We start from the raw sequence: 12,145 nt of genomic DNA, 5'->3' as shown, positions 1-12,145 counted from the left end.
TATTTTGTCTGTGTGTGTGTAGGAAACCTGCAGTAAAACATAGCCATAGCAGCAAGTTACAGTCATATTGAGAGAAAACACTCAGAGACGTCTGCTCAAGCCAAGTGGAAGTTCTCAGATTTTCTTGTTTTCCTTTTAATGTCTGTCCAGCATCCATTCTGTATCACTAAACTCTGGTTGCATTTATCCTACTGAATTGAACCAAGTTCAAGAATATTCCCTGGTGCTGGACTTGCTTAGTAAGCCTGTAAGCTTTTAGAATAATATGTAAATGTGGTGAGTGGTCTCAAAAAAGTATTTATCCCTGACAGCCAGCACTTTTCATAAACATCTGCTCATGATGTGAAAGTTGACTAGGCTCTAGGGACTCTGTTGTTTACTCCTGCAGATATGGCCATGCTGGCTTTGACATGGTGCTCTGGCAATGTGTTAAGGAAGTCTCAGTCTGTGCTTTAGGTTGTGCTGGACATATTGATGTCATGCAAAAAACACCTTTCTGGTTTTGACCTTGAGTTCAAGAAAGGCTTGGTTCTACAAGGATGTCTGCCTTTCTTCTGGCCAAAGAGGGTCTGAAACAAGAGTCAGAAGAGTTAATCTCCATCTGGGACTCTTTGGGGGCCATAGGAGTTCTGAATATCCTGTCCTGTTCTCTCAAGACATGGAAAATGACAAAAGTGATGTTCAGAGTAGAAACCTCAGTCAGCTGTTTTTTGGTATGTGTAAAGTCACTGTGTTGGTCTCCAGTAGGTCTTCAAATCTGAGGCCTGGGCTGGGAGTGCTTCCCAAGTACACACTCTCCAAGCTTCTCCTTTGATTTTTACTTTGTGTCACTCTTCTCCACTAGAATTATGCCAAATCCCATGAACAGCCCAGTGGCCTTTCTCTCATGTGGTGATGTCCTGCTCAGACCATCCTGCTCAACAATAGGATCTGGCCTGGGGCTTCCTCCAGTGTAGGAAAATTGAGGTTTATACCTTAGATTTTCTCATGGAAGAGAGGGAGGCTAAATGCTGACACAGGTGCCTTTTTATGTGAGGCAAGGTATGCAGAGGCAGGGAATGGGCTGTAGCAGACCAGGAGGGTGGAAGGGGGGAAGTTGGAAGGGGGGAAGCAGCTCCTCCTCAACAGCCTCCTATGGCAACAGCAGCAGAGAAAAATGCATGAACCAGAGCTTGTCTTTTGGCAAACAGCCCTGAGCCCCACCAGGACCTCTGCTCCGTACCATGCTTGGCACCCCAATGGCAAACACTTTAAAGTGGTTACAGCTGCCAGCTGAGGTTGACTTTGGCAGGCAGGTGGAATGTGTGTGGGTACATGCTACCCCTGAGGCAGGAACTTCCATTGCCTGCCCCTTCTTTGTGGGGGCTTCCAGGGCTCCGCCACACTCTGACATCCACCACTGACCACATCCCTGGTCACAAGAGCCATAAACAGACTAAGACATCATAAAATAAGGAATAAAGAAAAGCCCAGTGCAGGCCCACCTGTCATGTGCTGTGCTGAAGAGCAGCTCCCAGGTGGAGGAGATGCAGGTACAGATCTGCACCTTGAGAAGGACAGTGTGTAAAAGATCTGCCAAGGGGGAGAAGCAAACCTAATAATTTTTGAAAAGTGCAGGCAAGGTGGTTGCAAGGCTTTGATGGTTCTGTGCAGTTTGAGCACTGTGGTGAGCTAGCCCTAGGCCTTTGGTTTTGCAGCCAAAGAAGTGGCCTGCTGTACCCTGAACTGCAGTGATCAGTTACCACTTTCTCGTGCCTCCATTTATTTACATGGCTCTGCATACAGAGGAAACATAATTTTTGTGGCATAGACAGCTATACCAGCAGCATCTTTTGCTTACTTTTGCTTAAACTTGCCAACAAGTTCTACAACAGTTTAATTTAAGAGGACCTGGAAGCATCCAACACTGGAGTCTCATATGATGTGGTAATGATGCAAGCCCTATATTGTACATTTTAAAAAGGGAGATTCTTTCCCCTGGCAAGCAGCATATCCTTGGTTAAAAATGAATGAAGATTCATTGTAAAACCTGTAATGTAATATAAATATTGTAGCATTAGTACAGAGAAAGGTTGCATATGACATTTGCGTGCATGCAAACACAGATTGTAAACCCACCGGAACCTTGCCACATTATTTATCAACATTTTAACTTAATTCAGAAAATCACCATTGAATTTTCAGCATTTTTCAGTTATGTCATGTTCTTCCTTCCTGTTGCTGATTTTTGAATTTTGTATTTCATTCTCTTCATCTTGTCCTTTGTTGTTTTGTTTTAATGATATAATTTATCCTGCAAGTTTCACTAGTGTGTTCTTAGAAAGGACCAGGGAAGTAAAATGTATACACTTCGAAGTAGCTGCTAAAGATTGTTTCTTGCAAATAAAAAGGATAACTTCACAACAAATTCTACAAATCCTTGTATAGAAAAAATTTTGAATTTCATAATGTAGCATCAATATGCATATATCTTTAAGAACAACATCCTGGAAAACTCAGTTTTATATTTCAAACATTATACATCACATGACAAAAGTAATTATCTTGAACTTCTTATATATATTAAATATAATCTTTTGCAATCCATTTCATTAATTATAAATAGTGCCACTTGCAAATTTTTTTTTTGTGTGGATTCCATCAATCATTTTTGGATAATCAAGATTTTCATCAACGTAATTTTCCACAGGTGAAGTAACTGCACCACTTAAATGAGCCTGTTACGCCCTAGGATGCAGGTAGACATGTTTTGCTCACCTGTTGCCCCAACAGCTGCCAGGGTTGCCAGGGATGCCTGGAGCATCTTGTGGCAATGCTGTGTGTGAAGCACAGGCACGAAGGTGACTTTTGGGGCCAGCTTTATGGGTACAGTGCTTTTTACCACTGCAAGTTCATCACAAAATTTATCTGTATCACCATTAAAAACCTCATAAGGACATGCTTGGAAAACATATCTTTTTATTGGTCCTGAAATGTGCTGTATAAATTCTAGAAGCATCAGTTAAACTGTCTATGAGCTAAGCAGAGTTGTGTCATCCACAGCAAGAAAGCTTTTGCACCTAGAAAAATATTGATGGATAGTCTTTTCCTTTAAATGGTAAATTTATGTTTCTGCCATATATTCAGACCTGAGCTCCTCAAAGTACTTTCAAGCCAATCTGAAGTTTTATTCTGTTGAGGCTTCACCAGCATTGGCCACTCTGGCTTTGAAAGTTTTATTTCTGTTGTGAGGAAGGTGAGAAGATTAATTCTATATGTGCTGTCCAGAATGTTAAAAATTTCTAAACAAAAATATAATAACATATTTTAAAAAATGAAATGTTTTGGCTCTGACAGGAGTAGTTCATCCTGCCCTCTCTCTTATTTTTTTATAAATTGTAAAAGTTGAGAACAGTAAGACAAGAGAGTTATATGAGGTGGTTAATGCCAGAGTCTTGTGGTTATGAATAACTTCAGAAGTTTTAAAAAATTGATATAATCTATACTGAACTGCTTGTAAATTGTGTTAGTACTTCAGCAGAACTGGTTCCTGGACAGAAATATGAATGGTGGAGGAATGGAGCGAGGAAATGGTGACAGCTGACAGAATGGTAGCAAGTTTGTACTAAAACTTCACACTTACTTTCTCCTGCTGTTCTGGAGTGACAGACATGTAATGTCACATAAACACCCAGCAGCTATCAGTGCTTCTCCCTTCCTGCAGATTCTTTCTTTAGTAATTCTTTGCCCTCAAAATAAGCACCAACTGAAAAAAAGAAGAAATAAACTGAGTTTTTTTAATTTGAGAATCTAGGTGGATTCTTCAGATACACCTCAGGTATTTTGTTAAAAAAATATTATTTGGTATTTAATTAACATGATCTTTGGAATAATCTCCTTCATGTTACTTTCTCTTGAACTTTTTTGTTCTGTGGTGCTTTCCTCTGTCATATTCTCATTTTCCTACAAGAGTAAGAATTTTGTATTATAACAATTAAGAAAAAAATTGTACATTATTTAATTAATTTTATTTTATAAAACCAGACTGCCTGCAAGTTGCCAGTATGCTGTGATGTTGATATTTCCTGCTAATCTGTCTATTTCCAGGATTGGTAGATTTTATATTGAAGTAATTTTAGGGGTTTTTTCTGGGGTGGGGGGAGGAGGCAGGAGGGGAGATTTTTTTGTTGTTTTTTTTTTTGAAATTCGCTTTTATCGTGATCTCAATTTCTGAATCTATTAACTCAGTGGGATGTCCTGAGCTTATTCTGCAGAGCTGAGTGCATCATGGAAACCTGTACTGACAGCAGAAAACCAGCAAGTGGCATTAATTGCATTGGAAGAGACTGGGAAGGGATGAGTGGAGAGGCAGCAGCTCTGGCAACTGGAAATGGGCATCCCTCAAAAACACACAAGTCATGAGTAATGGTGCAACAACAGTTTGATATTACCTGTGGATGCAACTCCTTTCTATAGCAAATTTGAAATTACCCTTCAAAAAAAACCACAAACATCTGGGTAAAAATGTAGGTGTCTCAGTAGTAAGGCTTGAAGAAATTATTATTTTTTCTGTTTGCTAAGGGAATCTCTCTCTGCATATATATATTATTCACATGATAAGACAGTGATTTTGAAAATAACTATAAACCCAAAATAAAATAATGAAGTGTGGCTATCCTGTAAACGCATACATTTCTCATCATGCCTTTTTCTGTCATAGAAGAAACTTTACAAATGTTGTTTGAAAAGGTGCCACAGAGTGGCAGTCTCTTTGTTTTTGTGTAGGAAATGTTTCTTCCTTTCTCCCTTTTATTCACAGTCTGTGTGTATGTTAAATTTTGCTTTTCTGACTTTCTGGCGCTCTTTATCTTTTGAGTTTGGATTGTATTTTTATCATCCTTTTATATCTTTCAGGTTCTAGAATCCATGCTGCCTCACTGGATTTCAAGCTGGATAGGTTTGATTCATGTATGCATAGTTTTTCTTCTGAAGTTTTCTTTTGAGTCAAAGTTCAGTTATAACTGAAGGAATGATTTGCTTTTTTTTTTTTTTTTTTTTTTTTTTTTTTTTAATTGATCTATAGCCCATGTTTAACTATAGGTTCTGGCTGGCCTTTAAATATTTATTTGTGACTCATTCAAGTGCTTATTTTACTAGTAACTTCATTCTGCTTAACCAGGCTTTCTGTCATCAATCATGCTGCCTGTTCAGCCAGAAGAGAAAAATGCAAAGAATGATAATATTACAGTAGCACTGATGTGCATTTCCAGAGCTTTAATAGGATAAGTGTCAGCACTGATCCACTTCAACATCATCCACTGCAACAATACTGAGAAGCAGAGGAGGAAGACAGATGAGCTGGTTGACATTTATGTATGTCTCTTATGCATGATCAAATTAGCATTTGGTCCCAATTGAAAGCAGGAGTATATAAAGGAGAGGATTATGTAAAGTGAAGATTACTACTCTAAACACAGCACTTACTAATGTAAAGCTATGAATGGAGGACTACCTTTCTGTGAGAAAGGACAGAAAGACTGATGCAGACATGAGAATTCACTGTGTAGCTTTCTAGCTGACTAACTAACCATTCAGACAGAGAGATGGGGAGGGAAAAAAAAAACTTAAAGCATCTCAATGAAGTAACTAAATTACAACTCAACTCTGACTCTCATCTCCTTGGTTTTGCTGACTAGTTTTATTTTTAAATATAGTCACTGATTTCGAGCATATCCTGAATCTACCTGCTAGGCAACTTGATTGCTGTGATCAGTGATCAATATTGAGGAACTTGAGACCAAATTCCATCTCGTCACCAGCTTCAGTGTTATGTGAATAATCTAATTTATGAATTCTGTGTAGCTCCTTTCAAGGATTGTACTGTCCACTGTAGCTCTCTTACTGCAAACAATTCTAAAAGAGTATTAAAAAGTATAATGAGGCCATGAGTAGCAAATTGTAAAGCACTGGAAATTAGGCCAGCTAGGCAATTTACAATAATTAGTAATGTGAAGGACAGAAAGCTTGAGTGTTTGATCTGGGAGTGTCAGAGGGGTGGCCTCTCAGCTTGGTTCTTTAAAGCCAAGAATGGCTGGAGATGGGGTGGGGTCCAGAAGTAAAGCGGAATAAGGCAAATGTCTGGACTCTCTCAGTGGTGGTAATGACAGATTGGTGAGTTCAGATGTTAATTCTCCTATTTATCTGAAACACCTATTTTTGAGAGGGCTAGACTGCCTGCTGAAAGTACCCAGCTCTTCAAGATAACTGGCTCAAACTACACAGATATCTTTTGGGTGGCCACAGCAGCAGTGAGTGACTTTGTGACGAATGGGAAGTTTAAACAGGGAAAAACTGGGAGAGATAACACCAGCCACAGAGTGATTCATTACAGCTGAGTGGAAAAAAGAGTTTTTTTAACCTTCTCTAATCTTTTTTAAAAACACTCTGTTAAATGTTATGCACTGGTGATCTTTTTCACAGTGTGCTTTCTGACCAGTAGATTAGTTGACGTAATTGGTTTGTGGTCCCTCCACTGGTATGAGGGGTCTTCTCTATTGTGGGTGGGATTTTTGTGGTGTCTGTGAGAGGTAATGAAATGTAATCTGCTCAGAGGCCAGCTCAGCTCATGGTGAAGAACCTGACAGTACCTTTTTAAAACCAAAATGTTGGAACCATAGAAACTACACAGGCAAATTTGAGAATTACACTTGGTGGTTAGGCTATGGCTGAGGAAGAAACACATTTGAAAGCTTGTAAGATGCTTTCTGAGAGGCTGACAAGTGGGCAGATACAGCAGAGCATGGTGAAGAGGAACGGGAAGACAGTGCTGATGAGCAATCTCACTTGAGTCTTTCATGGCACTAAACCAAAGAAAATATCATGATAGCACCAAGTACCAAAGTTCTGTTAAACAAGTTTGTAAAATAATTACATCAACAAGGCTTCTAATGATGCCACATTTTGAGTCATCTAACATAAATTGTTGTGGTATCAAACATACAAAGCAGTAGTTGGAAAACATGTCTGAGTGACTTGAGTTAATAATGGCATTGTTTCAGAATTTCATAATGTGAATAGACAGCTTTCCATGCTGTCATAGCTATTGCCTATGCACATACAACATTCTGCACAATAAAACTTGTGTACCACTTAGCATGACAAAGCTGAAGGCTTTTGTTTCTTTGTGACATTGCAGGAAAAACTACTTAATAAAACAGAAGTCAAGTCAAAAGAAATAGTTATGTGGCTGTGTTCCCAGTTGCTACACTGCTTTTTACCTTTTTAATTAAAAAACAGTTGTCATTAGGTACTTGAAAGAAAGGCAGCTGCATGCTGGACTGCAGATAAATCCAGAAATGTTACACATACCCTGCTGCAGATTTGCTGCAGGGCAACAGACATTTCTTCACCTGTGAAATTAATGTGCTGTGGGATCTTGTGCTAGCTTTCATCATCATCAGTGGATCAGGCTGTTAGCACTACTTCTGCATTAGTTCCAGCAGAGTTTATATTGATGGAAATTAAATGTTTTAAAATACAGCTGTGAACTTCTAATTTCCATCAATATTACCTAACTGCTCACGTTTTTCTTAGACAAACTGTGAGGACCTCTTGCCTTTTCCAGTCTCAGAGTATCAATATTATAACAAATAGCCTCAAAAATTCTGACATCTCTGGTGATCACCACAGCCTATTGGTTCAATGCACAGCCACCTGGGTCTGATGCAAATCCTCTCTTGCTTGGCACATGGAGATTATATCAATCCAAAGCAAGAAGTTCACCTAGAGAATGTGCTTTTGGAGGTGGTTGTTCATTTGTAGTTCATGGTCTGGCAACATAATTTGCCCCACATTAGGATGTCCAAGAATGCAGCAATGCCATTCATCCTGACCTCTGTCACTTCTTTCCCTGCAATAAGAAAATAATCAATCATCACTGCCACAAGTAGGTCCATAGCTGCAAGCTGCTCCATGTGAAAACATGAAGCTAAAGTCAAAGACTGACAAGGCTACTGTATGAAACTCTGACATTTCAGTTCCCACTGAGAATTTAATGGTAGATATTTCTCAGAAAATTCTGAATTAATTCTTTTTTGGTGATGAAAATTGAGATTTTGTTCTTGCCAGCAAACTGTATCAAAGTTTGAGTGATTTAAGTGTGTTAATATTTGTGCCATTTAGTCTCTGCTGGCACAAGCACTGTTACCATGCAGACCTGCTGATCACTTCCTTCCTGATGCGGAGGGCATGAGGGCCAATACACCCAGCTTGCACCTGTGTTTTAGACATAGAGAAAAACAGACTTGCAAAATGTCTGCCTTCCCTGAACATTCAGTGGGAGTGGTTGGTGTATTAGCACATCATGGATAAATATTCTCCAAACTCAGTACAAGCACCAGGCAAGTGATTTACTGGCATCTCTTGTCTTATTTCTTTCCAGATATGTGTATCATTTCTGAGACACAGCACCTTCATATGTTGAGAATCTCTGGTGGGTCCTGGCATTTTGATGGATGGGAAGAGAACTCTAAGCATCAGACAGGAAAAACTAAGCACATCAGAATAGGGGATGGATCATTCCTTGTCCTTCTTCCCATTGCTGGAACAGAGCCATCATGCAGCTGGAACTGCTTGGGCTTTGGCTCATCCTGAGCCAGCCTGGAGCTGTGCAAGGCAGAGCACTGTGATAGCAGTACTGCACACATCCATACCTAATAGAGTTAGTCTTCCTCAATATCATTTGGAAACAAGCTACTCTCCTAATGCTGTTACACAACACAAGGGAGTTTGGCAAGAGAAGAGGAGAGTTCTCTACAGCTCTGATGGATGGGGATAAGTGAAATTAATCCAATAAAGAAGTCTGCACTGTTAATTCCTTTAAGAGTCCTGAAAATTATTTTTCTGTGCATTTTCATGGCGCCCACTGGTTTATCTGAGGACATGTAGTAGCATAGCCCCTTTAAGAGCAATAAATCAGAGTGGAAGGATGTTCTCATGGTATTGTGGTGTGGCACACTTACACTTCAGTTTGGAGGTTAATGAGTTCTTTTCTCTGAAAGCTAATACAGATTTCAGAGGCATTCTCCAAAGCAGCTAACGTGGTGGTTTAATGATTGCCAAACTGGGTGCTTGCACCATTGTCAGGTCTATTTGAGATATTCTGCCAGTGCCTCTTCTAAATCTTTGCAGAAAGGGTTTCTCAGGCTCCCGCAGGGATTAAGAGTACATTTCAACTTCTTGAAGTCTTACCATATTTTTTTATATGCATTCACATATTTTTCTGACTGGCTAGAATCCATCTCATTTATTACTCTGAAAGTGGGTTTTGTTTGTTCTGCTAGCTGCTTATACACCCATATTCCCACCGCCTTTCCTCCCAGGAACACGTGCCCAGCTATGTTCCACTGGCCAGCTGGCAGCACCTTGTGAAATGCTCCTACTGCAAGGATATTGCTCACCAGACAACAAAGGCAGGGGCTTACCCTTAGCAGGAAGGAACGGGGGATATTTTATTCTGGTTTTACAGGAGGAGCCGATGATCCAAAACTTGCTGGATTGCAGCTGTGTGTAGATTTTATAGGTGGGAAGCCCTGTGGACTCTTTTCTAACTTAAAAACTCAGGAAGACTCTAGCTTACCTAGCTGTGTGCCAGAAGAGTGTTTCTGAAGTCCAGAGCTCATGGCTTTACAGCCTGATGACTGGCACAACCAGTACCTATTAGGTGCTTGAATCAGGCCACCTCCTTACTCCTCCCTGGCTCCTCAAGTTGCTCCTGCACCACAATTTCCCCAGGCAGAGGTATCCCAGGCACAGGGCTGTGCTCCATGTCTGGATTACAGTGATGCTGCTGGGGTGGAAGTGCCTCCATGCCACCTCAGCTGTAGCCTCATCTGATGGCAACTGCTCAGGAAAACGCCAGCCCATGGAGACTGTTCAGTGTCTGTTACCTGCTGGCAGAAAACCTGGGATGCTTTGATCAGATCCCTGCTGGCTCATGCAGTGTGGGTGTGCAGGAACAAAGGTGAGCTGACAGCTTTTTCCCAGGAGCAATTTCATGAGGAGCTCTCCACTGCAGAAGTAGGTGTAGAGGATGTATTGCTTTCTTATTAGATTATTATTCTGTCTGATCAGACAAGATCTGATTAAAAAGATTTTATTCCATCTGATAATGAGAGGAGAGCATTCCTTTTTAATTGAATTCCTTTTCAAGCTCTGTGAGTGCTAGTAGGAGAAAAATTATAGAAGAAAACTAATGGAATTTGTTATCCTTATACTTAAAAATAGAGATATTCTGATTTCAGAGGTGATTTCAGAGGGCAATTCCATTCCTGCAAGGGCAATCCATGGTTTTGGTCTACAAAGACTCTCCTAAAAATGTCTTTAATATGTCCTTTGCGTTCCATCTTTCAGCCACCTCTATTTGTCAGATAGCAAATGTGGTCTATTTTTGATCCCTCAAATTTTGTTAGCATACTTCAGAGACACATTTTAAGCAGCTTCTTTTCTTTTTTTGTCTTTTTATCTATTTCTCTCTTGCTCTCTCCTTATTTCTTTGTCATTTTAAATAATGAACAAGTAGATAGCTATGAGTTACGCTATTCCTTCCTTTCCCATTCTCCCTTGCATTGTTTTATCTTGAATTTTAATGGCCTAGCTTTTACAATTGAACTGTTTCTCTTTTGTAAAACCTAAGATTTTGTTGGTTTTGTTGTCTCAGTTTTGCAGACTTCTAATAGTTCCTTCCTCTATGTGATTCTAATCTTGCTCTAATGCTTCACATGCAGATACTGCTGTTATTTTGTAAATTCTCATATTTATTCCTCCTGTCAGAGGAATCCACCATCAAGGCTGTTCAGGTATGTCTACCAAGAGCCCCTGCTTTGGCACAAAGATTATCTTGTGAGTAAGAGGGCTATGTCTATTCCATGTGTACAATATGATCTTAGAGCAAAGCTTTTGAGTTTAGACAGTTGAATGGTAGGAACCTTCTTAAACTGCAGATGGCACATCTGTGGGCAGACACCAGGTTGAGTAAGAGTTTTTGTTAACCAAGTAAGCTTTAAAGCTGTATAAATCTGAAAAGTGATTGTAATCACGCTGTAACTTTGGCGTAAGGCAATGGCTCTCAAACTTTGCACTCTCCAGCTTCCTCCTGCCAGAACTTGGTTGGCAACAAATCAAATAAGTCAAGCATTAGGGTAATCAGTAACAGACTAGCTCAGGTCTAGAAACCAGGAAAAATCACACTGAACTTTCTGGTGCTCAGTAAGTTAGGTTTCCCACCTTATTGAGAAACAAAAAGTATTTCACCAAACAGATGAGAAGGTAAGGAAAACAGACAATGAGAAGATGAACAATGTGCCATATGATACCAAACCACTAATCTTTAAAGGGGGTAATAGCTACTTACAAAGGGCTCCTTGTTCAGGTATTCTGAAGAACCACAGGCTAAATCCATGTTTTCAGCTGGGATAGACTTAATTTTCTTCTTAGTAGCTAATGCAGTGCTGTGTTTTGAATTTAGGATGAAAATAATGATGATAATACACTGCTGTTTTGGGTGTTGCTGAGTAGTGCTTGTCCTAAGTCAAGGACTGCTCAGTGTCTCATTCTCTGCCAGGTGCACAAGGAGCTGTGAGGGAGCATGGCCAGGACAGCTGCCCTGAAGTGGCCAAAGGGACATTCCACAGCACAGACTGCCATACTCAGTACGTACATAAACTGGAGACTGTTGGCTGGAAGCCCTCTGATTGCTGCTGGGGAACAGGCTGGGCACTGATAAGCAGGTGGTGAGCAATTGGATTGTGCATCATTTGCTTCTCTTGGGTTTTATCTCTCTCTCTCCCTCCTTTTCATCACAATTATTATTTTTATAATAATATTTAGTATTATTAGTAACATTATTATATTTACTTTACTTTAATTATTAAACTATGTTTATCCCAACCCACAAGTTTTGCCTTTTTTCTAATTCACCTCCCCATCCCACAGGGAGAGAAGGAGAGGAAGGTGAATGAGCAGCTCTGTGGTACTTGGTTGCCAGCTGGGGCTAAACTACACACACACACATGGTAAGTCATTAGATGTGATCATCTGTTATAAAGCAAAAAGTGGAACATAGGTTGCACAGATATATTTTGTTCATCAGCCTAAAATTTTAAGAGGT

Source organism: Ammospiza nelsoni, chromosome 1 (genome assembly GCF_027579445.1).
Source record: "Ammospiza nelsoni isolate bAmmNel1 chromosome 1, bAmmNel1.pri, whole genome shotgun sequence".
In the NCBI taxonomy this organism is placed as follows: Eukaryota; Metazoa; Chordata; class Aves; order Passeriformes; family Passerellidae; genus Ammospiza; species Ammospiza nelsoni.
Note: the sequence above shows the minus strand (reverse complement) of the source record.